This window comes from Microcaecilia unicolor, chromosome 4 (assembly GCF_901765095.1).
Source record: "Microcaecilia unicolor chromosome 4, aMicUni1.1, whole genome shotgun sequence".
NCBI lineage: Eukaryota > Metazoa > Chordata > Amphibia > Gymnophiona > Siphonopidae > Microcaecilia > Microcaecilia unicolor.
This window is the reverse complement of record NC_044034.1, coordinates 177,028,225-177,048,980: the sequence shown is the minus strand read 5'-3', so window position 1 is coordinate 177,048,980 and position 20,756 is coordinate 177,028,225.

Below are 20,756 nucleotides of genomic sequence, written 5' to 3'. Positions count from 1 at the left end.
GAGTTCAGTGGCTCAAAAGGAGGTTTCATCAGCTGGGTGAGAACGACATTGAGATCCCATGACACTGTAGGAGGCTTGACGGGGGGCTTTGACAAAAGCAAACCTCTCATGAAGCGAACAACTAAAGGCTGTCCTGAGATCGGCTTACCTTCCACACGGTAATGGTATGCACTGATTGCGCTAAGGTGGACCCTTACAGAGTTAGTCTTGAGACCAGACTCAGACAAGTGCAGAAGGTATTCAAGCAGGGTCTGTGTAGGACAAGAGCGAGGATCTAGGGCCTTGCTGTCACACCAGACGGCAAACCTCCTCCATAGAAAGAAGTAACTCCTCTTAGTGGAATCTTTCCTGGAAGCAAGCAAGATGCGGGAGACACCCTCTGACAGACCCAAAGAGGCAAAGTCTACGCTCTCAACATCCAGGCCGTGAGAGCCAGGGACCGGAGGTTGGGATGCAAAAGCGCCCCTTCGTCCTGTGTGATGAGGGTCGGAAAACACTCCAATCTCCACGGTTCTTCGGAGGACAACTCCAGAAGAAGAGGGAACCAGATCTGACGCGGCCAAAAGGAGCAATCAGAATCATGGTGCCTCGGTCTTGCTTGAGCTTCAACAAAGTCTTCCCCACCAGAGGTATGGGAGGATAAGCATACAGCAGACCCTCCCCCCAGTCCAGGAGGAAGGCATCCGATGCCAGTCTGCCGTGGGCCTGAAGCCTGGAACAGAACTGAGGGACTTTGTGGTTGGCTCGAGATGCAAAGAGATCTACCAAGGGGGTGCCCCACACTTGGAAGATCCGGCACACCACTTGGGAATTGAGCGACCACTCGTGAGGTTGCATAATCCTGCTCAATCTGTCGGCCAGACTGTTGTTTACGCCTGCCAGATATGTGGCTTGGAGCACCATGCCGTGACAGCAAGCCCAGAGCCACATGCTGACGGCTTCCTGACACAGGGGGCGAGATCCGGTGCCCCCCTGCTTGTTGATGTAATACATGGCAACCTGGTTGTCTGTCTGAATTTGGATAATTTGGTGGGACAGCCGATCTCTGAAAGCCTTCAGAGTGTTCCAGACCGCTCGTAACTCCAGGAGATTGATCTGCAGATCGCGTTCCTGGAGGAACCAGCTTCCCTGGGTGTGCAGCCCATCGACATGAGCTCCCCACCCCAGGAGAGACGCATCCGTAGTCAGCACTTTTTGTGGCTGAGGAATTTGGAAAGGACGTCCCAGAGTCAAATTGGACCAAATCGTCCACCAATACAGGGATTTGAGAAAACTCGTGGACAGGTGGATCACGTCTTCTAGATCCCCAGCGGCCTGAAACCACTGGGAAGCTAGGGTCCATTGAGCAGATCTCATGTGAAGGCGGGCCATGGGAGTCACATGAACTGTGGAGGCCATGTGGCCTAGCAATCTCAACATCTGCCGAGCTGTGATCTGCTGGGACGCTCGTACCCGCGAGACGAGGGACAACAAGTTGTTGACTCTCGCCTCTGGGAGATAGGCACGAGCCATCCGAGAATCCAGCAGAGCTCCTATGAATTCGAGTTTCTGCACTGGGAGAAGATGGGACTTTGGATAATTTATCACAAACCCCAGTAGCTCCAGGAGGCGAATAGTCATCTGCATGGACTGTAGAGCTCCTGCCTCGGATGTGTTCTTCACCAGCCAATCGTCGAGATGTGGGAACACGTGTACCCCCAGTCTGCGAAGTGCCGCTGCTACTACAGCCAAGCACTTCGTGAACACTCTGGGCGCAGAGGCGAGCCCAAAGGGTAGCACACAGTACTGGAAGTGACGTGTACCCAGCCGAAATCGCAGATACTGTCTGTGAGCTGGTAGTATCGGGATGTATGTGTAGGCGTCCTTCAAGTCCAGAGAGCATAGCCAATCGTTTTCCTGAATCATGGGGAGAAGGGTGCCCAGGGAAAGCATCCTGAACTTTTCTTTGACCAGATATTTGTTCAGGGCCCTTAGGTGTAGGATGGGACGCATCCCCCCTGTTTTCTTTTCCACAAGGAAGTACCTGGAATAGAATCCCAGCCCTTCCTGCCCGGATGGCACGGGCTCAACCGCATTGGCGCTGAGAAGGGCGGAGAGTTCCTCTGCAAGTACCTGCTTGTGTTGGAAGCTGTAAGATTGAGCTCCCGGTGGACAATTTGGAGGTTTTGAAGCCAAATTGAGGGTGTATCCTTGCCGGACTATTTGGAGAACCCACTGATCGGAGGTTATGAGAGGCCACCTTTGGTGAAAAACTTTCAACCTCCCTCCAACCGGCAGGTCGCCCGGCACTGACACTTGGATGTTGGCTATGTTCTGCTGGAGCCAGTCAAAAGCTCGTCCCTGGCTTTTGTTGGGGAGCCGAGGGGCCTTGCTGAGGCGCACGCTGCTGACGAGAGCGAGCGCGCTGGGGCTTAGCCTGGGCCGCGGGCTGTCGAGAAGGAGGATTGTACCTACGCTTACCAGAAGAGTAGGGAACAGTCCTCCTTCCCCCCAAAAATCATCTACCTGTAGAGGTAGAAGCTGAAGGCTGCCGGCGGGAGAACTTGTCGAAAGCGGTATCCCGCTGGTGGAGCTGCTCTACCACCTGCTCGACTTTCTCTCCAAAAATATTATCCGCACGGCAAGGCGAGTCCGCAATCCGCTGCTGGATCCTATTCTCCAGGTCGGAGGCACGCAGCCATGAGAGTCTGCGCATCACCACACCTTGAGCAGCGGCCCTGGACGCAACATCAAAGGTGTCATACACCCCTCTGGCCAGGAATTTTCTGCACGCCTTCAGCTGCCTGACCACCTCCTGAAATGGCTTGGCTTGCTCAGGGGGGAGCTTGTCCACCAAGCCCGCCAACTGCTGCACATTGTTCCGCATGTGTATGCTCATGTAGAGCTGGTAAGACTGGATTTTGGCCACGAGCATAGAAGAATGGTAGGCCTTCCTCCCAAAGGAGTCTAAGGTTCTAGAGTCCTTGCCCGGGGGCGCCGAAGCATGCTCCCTAGAACTCTTAGCCTTCTTTAGGGCCAAATCCACAACTCCAGAGTCGTGAGGCAACTGAATGCGCATCAGCTCTGGGTCCCCATGGATCCGGTACTGGGACTCGATCTTGGAAATGTGGGGATTACTTAATGGCTTGGTCCAGTTCGCCAGCAATGTCTTTTTTAGAACATGATGCATGGGTACTGTGGACGCTTCCTTAGGTGGAGAAGGATAGTCCAGGAGCTCAAACATTTCAGCCCTGGGCTCGTCCTCCACAACCACCGGGAAGGGGATGGCCATAGACATCTCCCGGACAAAGGCCGCAAAAGACAGACTCTCGGGAGGAGAAAGCTGCCTTTCAGGAGAGGGAGTGGGATCAGAAGGCAGGCCATCAGACTCCTCGTCAGAGAAATATCTGATGTCCTCCTCCTCCTCCCACGAGGCCTCACCATCGGTATCAGACACAAGTTCACGGACCTGTGTCTGAAGCCGTGCCCGGAACCACGGCCACGGTGGGAGCGTCGAGAGGTAGACTCCCTCGCCCGCACCGGCGAAGCTCCCTCCGCCGACGTCGTCGGGGAGCCTTCCTGGGAGGCGACCGCAGTCGGTACCGCAAGCGGCACCGATGTCGGAGACCTCACCCCGGGCAAGGGGCCAGCCGGCGCCTCACTCGACGGTACCGGTGGTGCAAGCACCCCCGGTACCGGAGGGGAAGGGCGCAACAGCTCTCCCAGAATCTCTGGGAGGATGGCCCGGAGACTCTCGTGCAGAGCGGCTGTGGAGAAATGCATGGAAGCCGATGCATGTGTCGATGTCAGAGTCTGTTCCGGGCATGGAGGCTGTTCCGGGCTGTCCATAGTGGAGCGCATCAACACCTCCTGAACAGAGGGTGAGCGGTCCTCTCGATGCCGATGCCTACTAGGTGCAGACTCCCTCGGCGACCCAGAGCTCTCGATGCCGATACGGGAAGGGGACCGGTGTCAATGGTTCTTCGACTTTTTGGAACGAAGCATGTCACCGGAGCTTCCCGGCACCGATGAGGAGGACGTAGAATCCAACCGTCGCTTCCTCGGGGCCGAGGCCGAAGAAGGTCGGTCTCGGGGGGGCTGTATCGCAGGAGCCCTCAGGGTAGGGGGAGACCCACCCGAAGGCTCACCGCCACCAGCAGGGGAATGGACAGCCCTCACCTGCACTGCAGACGAAGCACCACCGTCCGACGACATCTGCAGACGTGGAGGTCCCGGTACCACCGACGCCGACTTCCGATGTCTCAGCCCCGATGCAGAGGGTCGATGCCTCGATGCACTCGATGCAGTCGCGGCCGAGGATGAAGGTCTGGACGCTGGCGACGTCGATGCACTCGATACTCCCGGTGCCGATGCCGACAAAGAGCCCGAGAACAAACCGTTCCACTGGGCCAATCTCGCTACCTGAGTCCGCTTTTGTGAAAGAGCGCACAGACTACAGGCCTGTGGGCGGTGCCCAGCCCCCAGACTCTGAAGACACGACGCGTGTCTATCAGTGAGCGAGATTACCCGGGCGCACTGGGTGCACTTCTTGAAGCCGCTGGGAGACTTCGATGTCATGGGCGGAAAAATCGCGCCGGCGAGATCAAAACTCGTAATGGCGAAGATGGCACCACAAAAAAGGGGAAGAAAAAACTTCGACCTGAGGCCACAAAAAGGCCTACCCCGACGACGAAAGAAAACTTAACGGGGCAAAAACTAGGAATACAGGAAGGGAAAAAAGACCGAAAAGGTCTCCTTCCGAAATGCTTTGGGTTTTTTTTTTTTTTAGTAGCGAAAGTCAAAAAAGACGTGCGAGGTCGACTTAAGGGGCGCGAACGGCGTAAACACGACCATACCGAGCGCAGACAAAAGAAGACTGGCCGGCACGAGCCGGTTTCGGGCGGGAAGACGGCTGCGCATGCGCGGTGCGCATCGGCGCGCGAGGGCTAGCAAAAGCTTTTGCTAGTGAAGATTCCGATTGGAGGGGCTGCCGTGGACGTCACCCATCAGTGAGAACAAGCAGCCTGCTTGTCCTCGGAGAAATAAAATTACCTCAGGTAATTTGATGTGAAACGTGCACTCTGAAAAATGGTGTCGGTGAACCCTCTTGGGTCTATATAGATGTTAGTGGGATAAAACATAAAAAAGTTAAAAATTGGACCGATGTATAAGTGAAATATCAAAAAGATAAAAAATCTATCTAAATGCTTATGTGATGATGATATGACATAAGGATGGTCCATCTATATTAATACGATATAAAACTAAACGATAAATGTTTACAATTGGACAATTGAAAAATAACTACTACCATCTCTGAAACTGTCAACGGGATGTTTTGAGAAATATATGTATGTATAAAATCCTATTTGAGGAAATAAAAACGCTATGTGAAGGTATATTTGTGTCAGACATTGTGTGAAAAATATTATATGAAAGATAAACGAAGAAATAAAATCGAAGCGAGCTTACCTCCTCTCCTCTAGACAAATTTTTAGATATTAACCAGAAACTAGCCTGTTGTACTGCAAAAAAGTAGAGAAAAAATTGAGAATTGAATGAGAAAAAGTGAAATGAAACTGCCGGTGAATTAGTTAAGGATAAAGTGCATCCATATAAAATGAAAATAATAAAAAAGTTTTTATTCTTGCTTATCTATTGTTGAATTGCCAAAAAACTATGATATAAACAGAATGAAATATGGCTATTTCTGATTATGTAATCACTTAAATATATATTGATGCTTTGTTTATTCTCAGAAAGAAAATTTGTTAAACACACCGCTGAGTAAGTGCCACTATGTATATTTTGTGTTATATATGTGTATGTCTATCACACGATGAAAACCGAAGGAAATACCTGTGCAAAACAAACGAAGATGTGCAAACTAAAACGATAAAATATTAGTGTGATAGTTAAATGCTGTGGATCAAAAGTGATATTTTAAATTTTAATGCTTACCTCCTCTCGTAAAAACGGTTTGCAATTACAAAAATGCTATAAGCAATGGCGGTGGCGACAATGCCACTTAAATAAATAAGATAAAGGAAATGACGTTTTTCAAAATTGGAGAGAAAAAACTAACGTCTAAAAATCAAATAATAACAGCTAATTGAAAACGGAAATTGAAACAACCCTAAACTAAACTAATGTATGTGATGTGTCTGAAAGAAAAAATATATCATAAAAAACAAACTGGTCTAATAAGCAAATGAGGCACTTACGTTGCATAAACAATGGTGATGAATGAAGTAAACGTGATTTAAAATGAAATACTTACATGGTTTAAAAATAAGAGATAAATAAGGCACCATAAAGATTTAAATAAAGACTAAATAGACATAATGAACAGATTATATTTGGAGGAATGGAATGTCAGAAACTAATTATTGAGTAATGGATGAATGATCTAAAAATTGTATATTTAAATCGACCTCAACTATTTAATTGGATTAGAGTTTAACCGCCAAAACTAATTAAAGAACGGGAAATAAAGCAGTCCTCGACAAAACTAATTATGGAATATATTTAAAAAAAGAAAAAATGCGATAGGACGCTGCTTGTTTGATAGGCAAATAAAGAGCTCGCGTTGTATAAACGTAACTGATTATTTTGCGCAATAGACTAATAATAAATAAAAGAAACATAATTAAAATTGAAAATGAAATAGCACACTTCCATTGTTAAGAGAAAAAAATGATTTAAACCGTCGTTAGATTTAAATGAATATGAGAATTATCTAATTATTAGGTAATAGATTGATAGGCTAAGAATTATGTATTTGAATAGACCGAAGATACTTAATGAGATGTGAATTGTACTACAAATTGTGAGGATTATGTAAGCATGAATGTTATTTGAGTTTTGAGAAGGAATATATGAGAAGGTGTAATAATGTAACCTAGCACTGTGCTTCGCTAAAATTGAGTAGCAAAGTGAACCAAAAACTAAAAAAAACCAATTACTGCGTTATAATAATAAATGAAGAAACTCTACTACATTATAACTGTAGATGAAAAACATAAAAAATTTTTTTAGATGATCTAAATATTGACAACCTAAAGAAAAGGGCAATTTGGCGATGAAAAAATATGATTGCAATCAAATATATAAACAAAAATGCCTAAAAATAATTGTTGATGAACCATCAGTGTTATCGTGATATGTAAAACAATGTGATTAAGCCATTGTGCCCAAGGGTGTGAAAATGGAAACAGTAAGCATGTGTGTTATAAATTTGAACTGAGTGTACATCGTGTGAAAAATAATGTCTGAATAGCGAAAATACTGAGTCAGAAAAACGTGCTAAATAAAGTGATGTGTATTTTAATGAATGTAAGGAAGTGAGGTGAAGTATATTGTACTGTAAAAATATTGCAGAATGCAAGTATGTTAATTGTAAACGTTATAGTATGTGTTAATAAAATCTATGAATTATGTTAAAATTCATTATTTGAAAAAATGTTATTTTGAATTGCAGATGGTACAAATGATGAATAAATGATTAGAAAATTGTGAATAAAAAATAAAATAAACAAAGAGAAAATTTAAATATGATTAATAAATAAAAAAAGAAAAAAGAAAAATAAGATTAAATGTTAAGTTAATAAATTGGAAAAAAAATTTAATTAAGAAGATTGTATATAATTAGATTGCAGAGCCAAAATATATAAAAAAAAATATTTGTGAAATAAACTATCATATGGCCATATATGAAATGTATATTAAATAAAAGAAAATGTGGCTATAAATGCAATGAAATGAAATAAAATTAAAAATAATGCAAAGAACAATATAAGAATATATTATGTATGATATTATGGAATACAAAACTCAAAAAATTTTTTGAAGAAATATACAACTGTACAAAATTATTATGAAGAAATGTACAATTTATATGAAACAGAAACTATATGTCACAGAGATGGGTGAGTATATTAAGGTCTGTACCTATACTTGTAGGGAACTGGAAAATATATTTTTTAAAAAAACTTATTTTTATGAAAAAAGATACTAAAACATTGATGATCACAGAAAGAAGTGCCAAATACAGCTGCATGTGATGACAATAAAATTTTTTTTATAAAAAAACATTGTAATCAATTTCTGCATTAAGACCATTGGGATGTAAACTATTAAAAAAGAAGATAAGTCTTTGCTCTTCTCTTAGAAGAGTTATGTCCAAATCACCTTTACGCCATTTAGGAATGAATTTTCTGAGAACAAAGAATTGAAGATCTTCTATAGAATGATTGTGTGAAATCCAGTGATCTGTCAAAGGTGCTGATATTATTTTACGTTTAATGCAGCTCCTGTGTTCTATTATACGTGTTTTTACTAGGCGCTTAGTCTTGCCAATGTAAATCTTCTTGCAAGGACAGATAATGGCATAAATGACATTGTCAGAATTGCAATTTGATTGATGATTTAGAGCATATTTCCTCCCGGTCTGATGATCCTCATAATGTGTAATGTCCAAAGAGTGTTTGCACACCGAGCAATTACCACATGGATGATGTCCACTGGGACCAATCTGGTTTATAGTAGTATCAGGTAATGTAGAAGGTACAAGAATTTCTCTTAGATTTTTGTTTCTACTTTGTGCGAACACAATGTTTTTCTCTTTACCACAAAAGAGTTAATCAGTCTTTTTGAAAGAAGAGAAACTGAGTGGCATGACAGCAAATATACAGCATTCTTAGAAGATTTGGAGATGCCTGGAACAGAAGACCAAAGGTCAAGGGGCTTCAACAATTTGAGATGTGCATTAGTTCCCCAGAGCTGCATTACCTGGTCAGTTTATGAGATTAGTTTAAAAGTTGTTCTGTCAGGAGGAGTTTAGGAGGGCATTGAATTTATAGGACTTTATATTCAACAATTTTTATTGAGAATGAAATTACAAAAGAATAATATTGCAGAGATACATTTAACATTGATAACATATTTCCACTACTTCAGCTTGTGCAACACATATCATCCAAAACCCATCCTCATTTTAAACCCCTTTGTCCCCAATATCCCCCCCCTCCCTTTACCTCTATGTATGTAACTTGAGCATTATAACAGTTGGTAACCGCATTCATAGTTTATTAAGAATTAAACTCCTTCCCTGCTGTGTTAGTTTAGCTAGGTAGGGACCCCAGAGCTTGAGAAAACGGGCCTTACGTTTATATGAACCTCTGGCCTCTTGCGCTTCCCATGTTATTACTTGATATATTTGATTGCGCCAGTGCCAGAATTCTGGTGTGTCCTTTGAAGCCCATTTTTGCAGTATACAATGTCTAGCAATCAGACATAGCTTACGGCACAACAACGCTTCTCCGGCTTTATGCCCCCTGACTGAGTCGGGGCAATCAAGCATCACCTGCATAGGTGTCCCTTGTACTTGACACGACATCAAAAGTGAGAGGTATGCCACCACCTGTCTCCAAAAACATCATATAACTGGACATCCCCAAAACCCATGATATAAAGAATTGTCAGCTGATTTGCACTTCAAACAAGTGGGTGTGTCAATTCTCCCTGCTCGGAATAACTGCACCTGTGAAAAGTATGCTCTATTAACAACTCTATATGCACATTCTCGGTATCCTGCCCCACTAATTAGTTGAGGAATGTTCTTAAGGTGAGCTGCTATGTCCCAAGAAGTAAGATCACTCCCTATATCTACTTCCCACCGTCGCCGAAGCTGGGCCAGCTCCTTTCCAGGTACAAAGGACCAAATTTTCTTCTGTAAATTGGAAATGGAAGGAGCCTCTTCTGAGGTCTCCGCAAATAAATTCTGAATTTTCTCTCCTAGATTGAATTTGAGTGCCTCTTTGTCTAGAGAGCGAACATAGTGCTTCAGCTGGCAATAGGCAAAATTATCACCCCAGCAAATGGATTCACAAGGGATCAATTGATCTAAAGGTCTAGGTTCTCCTTCTTGATCTATCACTGCCCCTAAATTGCTGAGGCCCAGATCCTCCCATCGTTCAAACACTTTGTTCTCCTGTCCTGGACCAAACATTGGGTTCCCCTTAATCGTTAAAAGTTCTGACACCTGTGCGTCACCTCCCATGTGTTTACCCAAGAATCTCCACGCATCTCGTACTGGGCCCAGAAGGATTGATCTACCCATCCACCGTGGCAAATATGAATTATTTCCGTGCAGTAATGAGATCAATTGATAGGGTTTATTTTATTTTATTTTTTTAACCTTTATTAATCATTTAATGATTCACACAGCAATGTGATAATACAATTCACATTGAAATAACAAAAGAAATTCTTACAAAAAATGGTATGAGGAAACAATAAACACTTTTTTCCGTCCACAACTAAAGAAAAGCGATTCCAAGAAAAGGAAAAAAATGAAAAAAAAAAAAAGCATTAGGTTATTATTACACACTTACTATCTCTAAATTCAGACTCCAGCCTGCTGTGTAGGAGGGCATGTAACAGTCACTTCAACTCTAGCGTCTAGAAAATCTTTAAGCTGTTTAGGGTCTACAAATTGAAATTGTTTGCCCTCAAGCATAACAGTACATATACAAGGAAAACGTAAAACAAAATTAGCTTTCAAGGCTTCTACTCTGGGACGGAGTTCCAAAAAGGCCCTGCGTCTTACCTGTGTCGGCCTAGAAAGATCAGGAAAAATCCTAACCTTGGAGCCCATAAACAGATCATCTAAATGTCTCAGGGAAAGTCTTAGCACAGCATTCCGATCCGGCTCCAACACAAAAGTGACTAACATTGTAGTCCTGTAGGTAATCACATCCAGTGAACTTTCCAGGAAGGAAGGAAGATTCATTTCTTCACCCATTTCTCGTCTAGGGGAATCTCCCAATGTCCCCTTAATGTTCCAGATATAGTGGGCTCGAGTTATGAGTCTTTGTCCATTCCCAGAATGTCAATCATGTATTTTTTCACCATCTCTATTGAGGAAATTAAAGGAGACTTGGGGAAATTAAGAAACCGGAGGTTAAGTCTCCGAGACTGATTTTCAAGGTATTCCAAACGTTTATGTAAGAAATTATTGTCCTTAACCAAAACGGATTCCAAAGACCCCATTTCTTGAATCTTAGTATCTAATTTTTCAATCTTAGAGGACTGCTGTGCTGTCACCTGTGCCTGAATCAGAACTGCTTCTGAAAGAGTTTTAATATCTTTAGTATTTTCTTTTAGCATACATTGCATGGAGGAGTGAGTATTATATACCATATCCCACAGTGACTCAAGTGTCACAAAAGAGGGCTTACTTATTCCACCTGTTGGCAAAAGGGAGTGTGGTGGGATCTCGGTAGAAGAAAGTCTATTAATAATAGCTTGCGGGAGTACCTTTGAGGCCAAATCGGCCGAAAACGTAAAGTCCGGGGTCCCACTCGATTTCGCCGCTGTTCTCCCCTCTGGCAGCTCCGAATTCACCCCTTCGGTATCGGATACTGTCTGGGCTGCGGCGAGTAATTCACTTCCTGGCTGTGGAGGTTCCCTGCGGTCCTCGGGGCTCAAGGAAACCCCGTCTCCGCTTTCCATCGACGTCATCACGTCGACAGTGGCAGAAGGAGTCGATGTACATAGAGGTCCCGGCGGCGTCCTGGGGAACTGCAAAATCGTTTGCCTCAAAGCCAACGAAGGTCCAGGAACCGAGGGGAGCTCCCTCACCTTCCCCCTCCGCTTTCCCATCGCGAACGACGGGATGAGGGAGCCGCAAGAGGAAACAGTTCGCAGCGTCCTCAGGGAGCTCACACAGGTGCGTGTGTGCAAAACGCCATCTTGGAATCAATTGATAGGGTTTAAACAGCACCTTTTCTATCTCCAAAGGGGTATGATAATCAGAGGAACAGATCCAATCACGCACTTGTCTCAAATTACAGGCAATATTGTAATATTTAATGTTGGGTAAACCCATTCCCCCTTGCCTCCACCCCCCCAATAGCAATGACATATGAATTTTTGCTTTCTTATATGCCCAACAAAACCTCATCACTAAACGATACAACATTCTTATGTCTTTCTGTAATAACCGTAGAGGTAAGGTTTGCATGACATATAGCCATCTGGGGAGAATTACCATGCAGATTAAGCACAGTCGGCCTGACAGTGGCAGTGTCAAAGTTCTCCAAGCGTCCAACTGCTGCTTTGTTTTATCTAACAGCCATTGGACATTTGTTTTATATATTGCTTTTGTCCGTGGTACTAAAAAAATGCCCAAATAACGGAATGAGTTTTCCACCCATCTCAGTGGGAATTGTCCCTGCCAGGATCTTCGGGTTTCTGCTGTTATAGCCATCACTTCCGACTTGTCATAATTTAATTTGAACCCAGAATATGCCCCAAATTCTGAAAAAACTTCTAAGAGATCACCTAGGGACTCCCAGGGATTTGTAAGCAGCACCAATAAGTCATCGGCGAAGGCCGCCACTTTAAATTCCTGTTCTCCAAACCTCACCCCTCTAATTGTAGAGCACATATTTATATCTGGGATCAAAGGGTCCATATATAGTGCAAAAAGGAGGGGCGAGAGCGGGCAACCCTGCCGAGTCCCCCGTTTAATATCAAATGATGGTGAATACATTCCATTCACCCACAGCTTGGCTCGAGGTGACTCATACAGGGCCGCCACCGCCCTCACAAACCACCCCTGGAACCCGTATTTATTCAAAGCAGAGAACAAAAAAGGCCATTCCACCCGATCAAACGCCTTTTCGGCGTCAAAACTAATCATGATAGACGGTTCGCGAGTAGCCTCCAGACGTTCCAAGGATGCTAAGATGCACCTAAGGTTCCGAGCTACTGACCTCCCCTGAACAAACCCTACCTGCGCTGCGTGAATAATACGTGGGAGAACGCGTCTCAACCTATTCGCAAGTATTTTTGCAAATAATTTTACTTCTTGGTTGAGAAGCGAGATGGGCCTATAAGACGATACCAATGTGTGATCTCTTTTTGTTTTGGGCAATACTATTATCTGGGCCAAATTAAGATGTTCCGTAATTGTCCATGTTCCACCCAAGCATTAAAAGCCCTGGCTACTGTTGGCACTATGTGATCCCCCAGTAATTTATAAAATTCTGCTCTCAGGCCGTCTGGACCCGGGGCTTTACCCAGTTTACTACTTCCTATTGCCCAGCACACTTCATCGCTTATAGGAGCGTTCAAGAACTTTCGTTCTATTGGTTGGATGTTAGGGATTGAGATATTTCCCAAGTAGAGTTCACCACTAAGGCCACTCTCTTCTCCCGAACCATATAGTTGCTGAAAGAATCTCTGGAAAACATCTCCTATCTCCTTATCTGTGTGAAGTAATTTCCCCCTTTCATCTCTAACCGTTAAGATATGTCTAGAAGTACTCTTGGCAGCAATTAACCTTGCCAACATCCTGCCTCCTTTATTTCCATGTTTGTATAGATGAAATTTATAGTAAGCTTGTGATTTAACTGCCCTGTCATGTAACAAGGAGTTCAAAGATGTCTGAACGGCAATCATGTCTTGTCTGACCTTGTTGGAAGACCTTCTCCCCAATTGCTTCCGGAGAACCAGCAACTGTTTCTCTAAGCGTAAAATTTCCCTGTCCCTGGCTTTTTTTATTGTGGCTAACATAGCTTATAATGTCCCCGCGGAGTACAGGTTTTGCAGCTTCCCAGAATAATGTTGCGTTGTCAGTCGTCTCTTTGTTATTAAGTGAGTATTCCCCCCACTTTTTCGCAAGAAATTCCTTAAAATTCCCATCTTTGTATAAGTAGCTAGGGAAGGACCAACCCCTCTCCGCCCCCTCCCTTCTCCCCAGATTCCACGTCATCCAGACTGCTGCGTGGTCTGAGATCACGCAAGGGCCAATTTCTGCCCCTCCAATGTCCGAAAACATCTCACGCGAGATCAACAAATAATCGATCCTGGAGAGAGTGCCATGCGCTCTGGATTGGTGTGTATATTCCTTGTCTAAAGGGTGCAAGACCCTCCACACATCTATAAGATCAAGTAGTGAGCAAAAGTCCAGCAAGCCCCTCCCCTTCTTTGGCCCATGTCCCAGCGGTGGATTGGATCTGTCCAGCTGAGAATCCCAGGTCATATTAAAATCTCCCGCAAGCACCAAAGGGATAGATTCTATTTTAGTTAAAATTGTTACTAGTTTTTTGTAAAATTTGATATCAAGTTGATTAGGAGCATATATACTTCCTAAAAGCACCTGTTGTCTAGCTATTGTTAAGTTGCAATGCCACCCCCTTGCGGATTAGAATTGCCACTCCGCCTTTACGACCCACTGCCGCTGATGCCACACATTCCCCCACCCACTACCTCGCCAGTTTAGCATGTTCACTCTCTGACAAATGCGTTTCTTGTAAGAATACTATGTCAGCTTTAATGTGCTGTAAATAATGTAATATTTTGGATCTTTTTATGGGGGAGTGGATGCCCCCCACATTCCAAGTGACTATCTTAATCATTTTGCCTATATTTTGTACTTACAGTCCACCAATTGCTTAGTACAGTGACTAAGGGGAGCCAGCCCAGCCTCTGACACCCCCTATATAATCCAGTACATCTGTTCCAAACACACACAGCAAATTGCTTGCATAACCACTGTATTATAGCCCATTTCCTGTTAATTAATGCCCATCTATCAGCTTTCCCTCCCTGTAACCTCTCAGTCCCTTGACTCCTCCCTAGTCCCCCCATTCCCATCTTACCAAATCCCCCTTTCTTCCCCGAAGATCCCTCCCTCGAGATCAAGTCACTTTTGACGCCTCTCCCCCATCCCAAATCAAGGCTTTCCGCCAAAGTCAACCCTTAAGTATTATGAATACCCCTTTTTTATTCCCCTATTGTTTATCCGTTCTCGCCTCCCCTCATACAAATCATTTCCCCCTATATTACATCTTCGCTGCTCCAAAAGCATCCCCACTTATGCTTATTTTATCATTCATGCCACTTTACAACCATCTTGCATGGCATATAAAACCTTTATAAGAGGTTGAACAGCCTTTCTTAACAGCAGTTTCTTTATAACACCTTGCTCATGTTGAGATTCTTAACTTCAAACAAATCAAAATGTTCTGTATACTTATACTTAACCAAAGTTCAAAGTCACAAATACCGGGCCAAACCTCACTGTGGCTCCTGCCTGTTAACAATTAGTTATGGCTGCGCCATCCACACTCAGCTGCAAATCATCAGCGATTGGAATCCAGTTGTTGTATAAACTTCTGCGCGTCTTCTACTGAAGAATAAGTATTCGTGGATGACAGGTGTGTGATCCTCAATTTTGCAGGGTACATCAGTGCAAACTTGATTTTGCGCTTCACCAATTCGGCACAGACTGGTGAAAACACCTTTCGTTGCGCCGACACCCCTGCCGAGTAGTCTTGAAAGCACAAAACTTTTTGAGTGCCACAAATTAATTCTTTACCATTGCGCAACGCCTGCAAGATTGCTGTTTTGTGTGCGAAGTTGAGAATTTTGCAGATAACCACTCTGGGCCTTACAGAGTTCGTCTGCTTTATTCCCAGGCGATGGGCCCGTTCTATTCTCAAGGGTCCCAGCTCCGTTGACAATTCCAGCTCTTTTGATATCCACGTTTCCAGGTATCGATTCAGATCGCGATTTCCTTGGTTTTCAGGAATGCCCACTAGCCTTAAATTGTTTCTTCTGGATCTGTTCTCCAGATCCTCAAGTTTGTCGGCATAGGAGTCCACCATCTTTTGAAGCTTTGTTTGAGTCTCTTCCACTTTCGCCATGCGGTCTTCCAAATCGCTTGTGCAGCGCTGATATGTTGCCATGTCTTCTCCAATTTGTTGTGGAGAGCTTCTAGTTTCGTTGTCAAGGCCCCAACTTTTTTTCTAATATTGTCTCCATGGCGTTAGTTACTTCTTCCACTATTTCGGCAGCCCATGCGGATCCCACTAACGAGGCCGCTGGGCTTGCCGGAGCCGCCATCTTGTCCTCCGTCATTCTGCTCTTCTCTTTACCTTTTCTCAGATTTTTGGCAGCCATTATCGATAAACGCGATATTTTATGTTTGCTCACAGCCTCCGTTGACTCTACGCCGATATTCTGGGTGAGTTCGGTCACTTTATCGGGGTGTTCTTTGCTGATTTGGCTATGAGGGAGCAGGAGCGAGGCAACTAGCGTCCGCTCCTCAGCATAGCATCACGTGACCCTCATTTATAGGACTTTAAAGTTTAATCAACACTTGGGAAACACTGTTTTAGTGATTAGTTCTCCTGAAGATTCAAGGAGAGCCATCACATCCAAGGAATCATTAGAGATGGCTCCAGCTCAGCATTTCCCAAGTCCAGTCCTGGAGTGCTCCTTGCCAGTCAGGTTTACAGGATATCCACAATGAATATGTATGAATGATTTGCATACACTGCCTCTGTTATATGTACATCTATTTTATGCATATTCATTGTGGATATCCTGAAACCTGAAAGGGGTACTTCACAAATGGACGTGAGAAACACTGCTCCAGATCTTCCACGAAGTGGAATTTTATTGTATTGTAAAATTGTGGCACGGTTAGATCAGTGTTTCCCAAGTCCAGTCCTGGGGTACCCATTGCCAGTCAGGTCTTCAGGATATCCACAATGAATATGCATGAACTTGATTTGCATATATTGCCTCCATCATATGTAAAACTCTTTCATGCATATTCATTGTGGATATCCTGAAAATCTGACTGGCAAGGGGTACTCCAGGACCAGACTTGGGAAACACTGGGTTAGATACATAATATTCAAAGCGGCCTGTACAATAATAAAAAAAAAAACACAGACTGCAACAGGCTTGAATATCAGTCACACAAGTAAATCATACACATAGTAATAGCTTTCACTCAACAAATAGTTAAGCTCTGGCACTCAATGCTGGAGGATGTGGTAACAATGGTTTGAGCAGCTGGGTTTAAAAAAAGGTTTGGGCAAGTTCCCGAAGGAAATGTCCATAGTCTGCTATTGAGACAGACATGGGGAAACAACTGCTTGCCCTGGGAGTTGTAGCATAGAATGTTGCTACTAATTGGGTTTCTGCTACTTGTGACCTGGATTGGCCATTGTTAGAAACAGGATACTGGGCAAGATGGACCATTGGTTTGACCCAATATGGCTACTCATGTTTTTTTTTTTTCCATATGATAGGTAGTAACAACTAGAGAATGACATGGGGACAAAATTAGTCTCCGCCCCCGTCCCATCGCCGTGGGCTCTGTCCTCATCTGCAGAAGCCTTAACACTTATGATTTTATATTTAAATCTTTTTATTAAAAAGAAACAATATGCTGTGCAACTGTTGTGTATAAATTACTAATAGAGAATAATAACGAGCAGCTATAATAACCCTCCTTCCCACCACCATCCTCACCCACAACCCCAACAATAGGTGATTTCTACTACACCAAGGAATCCTGATTCACACTGTCAAAATGTCCAGGGGTATAAAATACAACCCATTCTATATGCCCTAGAGGGGAAAAATATGCCCTATAAAGCACTGTTATGTTTTTTTTAATTTGTGGATAAATAAGAAGTCATCAACAATCTCAGGATTCAATCTAGCTCTCCTCTCTTCCACAGTCCTTCCTGGAATAGAAGTTGTCTTCTTAGCTGTGCTGATAGCAGGATGTATAGGATCCCACATGCAAATTTTGCTAGTTGTGGCCAGTATGTTTGCTTGTGACTGCTGCGGATGAGTGGCAATAAGAGTGGTGGACAGTGCAGGAGGCTGGGGAAAAGTGACTTAGCAGGGGCAAGGAGAGTGAATAGGGTCATCCACTGAATATTACCTGGTATCAGTTAGCATTTCTGTATTTGGGACCAAATGTTAGAGCTGAGATGAACAAGTATGAAATCGTCTCATTCTCTCCTCATGAATAGTGTCTCCTTACAGCCCAAGCCCCGCTCTTCTTCCTGCTCCCAGCCTTACGAGAAACTCTGCTCCTGAGTTTGTGTCAGACCGTTGCCATGGCAATAATTGAAAGACACTAATTTCAGCTGGGAGAGCTGCTGTGCTAGTGAAAGGGGACCTGCTTTCACCAATAGATACAACAGAAAGCAAAACTGATACACAGAAAAAGAAAATGGCATGCGTGGAATACAGTTCTTTTATAGTATACTAGTAAAAGAGGCCCGTTTCTGAGCAAATGAAAAGGGCGCTAGCAAGGTTTTTGTTGCCAACACCCCCCCTCCATCCCTGGCCAACCCCTTCGTTGTTCTGCCATTGCTCCGCCTCCAACATCATGACGTTTGACGTGAGAGCGGGGCCTGGAGCAATTTCCCACACCCCCCTGCCTCCCCCTTCGTTGTTCTGCCATTGCTCCGCCCTCAAGGGCGGGGCCCAGAGCAATTTTGGTAGCTTCACCACCACGAACCTTCGAACCTTTTTGAAGGAAGTCAGGGCTTGGCTTCACTGACGTCAGTGTCCTCAGAACATTGAGGGTGAGTTTTATTATAGTAGATTTTTTCAAAGAAGTATCCTTAAATACTAGAGGGATACACCTGAAGAGGATAAATAGAAAACATAATGCTGAGGAACAGAGACTACTTTAAACTGCTGAAAAAAGGGGTGGAGAAAGATCAAGGGGAAAAACTCTCAACTTTTAAATGCCCTTTTCCTCCATCACTTTTAACTGGTTTTTAAGCTGGTAAAATGAAATAATAATTTAAAAAATACACCACTGATTCTGTGCAAATTCTGATTCAGGAGAGTCACAGCTACCCATGTGCTTTGGCCAAGGATGGTTTTAGCCACTGTTTTCTGTTATATTAAAGGCAGCCCTTTGTGTCACACTTGCACACTGTTTAAATTGGTGGTTATTCTTCAATTGTTCTGATATTAGCAATCTTGTAGTGTATCTAACTGAATGAGGAGTGGTCTCTAGCAGCAACATTCTTAGGACCTTCTGGTTTCTGTCTATAAATCACGATTCCTTCTTAAAAGGAAGTTTGGACATTGGTTTACATGACATCCTTACATGTGATTCCTACTAATGATACAGCTAGGCGGTGATGCCAGGAGAGACAAAACTAGTAGGTGGTACCAATCCAGAGGTAAAGGAGGGAGAGGGAGAAGGATCGCAGGAGAGAGAGAGTGCTGGGCCAGGTTGTGACCCCCCCCCCCAAATATGGGATTTGTAACCCCAGTCACAATTTTGGAAGCTCTGTATTAGGAGGAAGCAGATGGATAGAAAGAAGTTCTGAGAAAATGAGCTGACAATTTAGGGCAGAATAGGGCTACTGAGTGTTAGACTGACTCATATTTTTAATCTCTTTACCATTTTCTTCTTCCTTGGGATCCTTGAAGTTATTTCCCAGTCTCTGATGCCAGCTCTGTCATGCTCATAGAATTCAAATACAGTCTTCATCTTTACCATAGACACAGAGAAAATGATGGCAGATAAAGACCATATGACCTATCCATACTATCAACTAATCCCTACTATCCCTTCCCTCTTCCTTAAGAGATCCTCTGTGCTTGAATTCAGATACAGCTTAATGTAAGCACCAGGTCATTTAGCCTTTTGGTAATATCTCTATAACTGTGATATTAACTCTCTAGCATCCTGCTTTGCTGTAGTTACATGAATTCTGAGTCTTTGTACGCATTCTGCAATCATTCCAAATTAAAGCTGTCATAGGACATGGCAAAGTTATGGCATCGCAAAGAATGGGAGAAACCATTTGAACCTGATAAGTCAAAGGGGCAGAAGAACATATTTCTCAAAGCAGATCTACAATTTTTTTATGCCAATTCAAATGAAATTCAAAACAAATATTGCAAAAACTTGAATAGTAGTCTGCTCACCTTTCATCTTTCCCACCTCTTTCCCTTTCAGTATTTAACTGACCGACACCCATGATATCTGTCGTAGTGCAACAATGCCAAACATTGTGGACACTCATGACACACTGTAGGTTATTTTGTTTACAATGCATTTTGTTCCCAGTGATTAAAGGATCAAGACTTATGTTAGAAGCAAAAATCCTTTCAAACTTAATTTAGCACAAAATTTACAACTGTAATTGGGCCTCTCTCCTTCCTGTTTAGTAAACACAAAAGTCATACACTTTGTGAATTGCATGTCTGAGCAAACACTGATTATGCATGAGATTGCTGTGCAGTGATTAGTGAGTCTATGGCACAGTTTAAAGGGCTGCTCCAAATATTGTTTCTTCTGAGCAGGGGCCAATAAAGGGAAAAGGAGACTGCGAGGGGAGGGGGGGATTTGCATGAGCTCCCACCCATCTCTCTAAATTTCCTTTAATTTAGTTACTATTTGCCTCTTCATTATGCCAGAGAAGAGAGAAGCATGTTTCCTGCCACATCCGTGGCTCCCGCAACAGACCCAATGGACTGTCATCTGGAGTAGTTGCCTCACCTGTAGAGGGAGCATTGAGAGAACAACTCCCCTCACTTGAAGCGGACATTGCATTCAGCCCAGAAGTTCGAACTCTGCCCCCGCTGCCGGCATCTGAAAGCCAAGAGCAGCGAACGCGCCCGATGCCTGCTTAATGGAAAGACTTTTGTCAGGACCTGCCTGGCCAAGTGAGATGCTAGTCCTGGCTGCTCCTTCTGTGGCAAAATCTAGGCTTAGTGCATGCTAACAAAGGCCTTCCCATGTGCTAAGTCCATTTTTAACATGGCAGTATTGAGGCCAAATTATATACTTTGTGCAGGTCTCACTAATTTTTTCATCAGCACATGAAACCTGCAAAAATATTACCTTGGGAGCACTTACCATCTATTTAGGAGGCACTAAACGCTCCTGCAATAACCAGTTAACATGTGCTAATGCAAACACACTA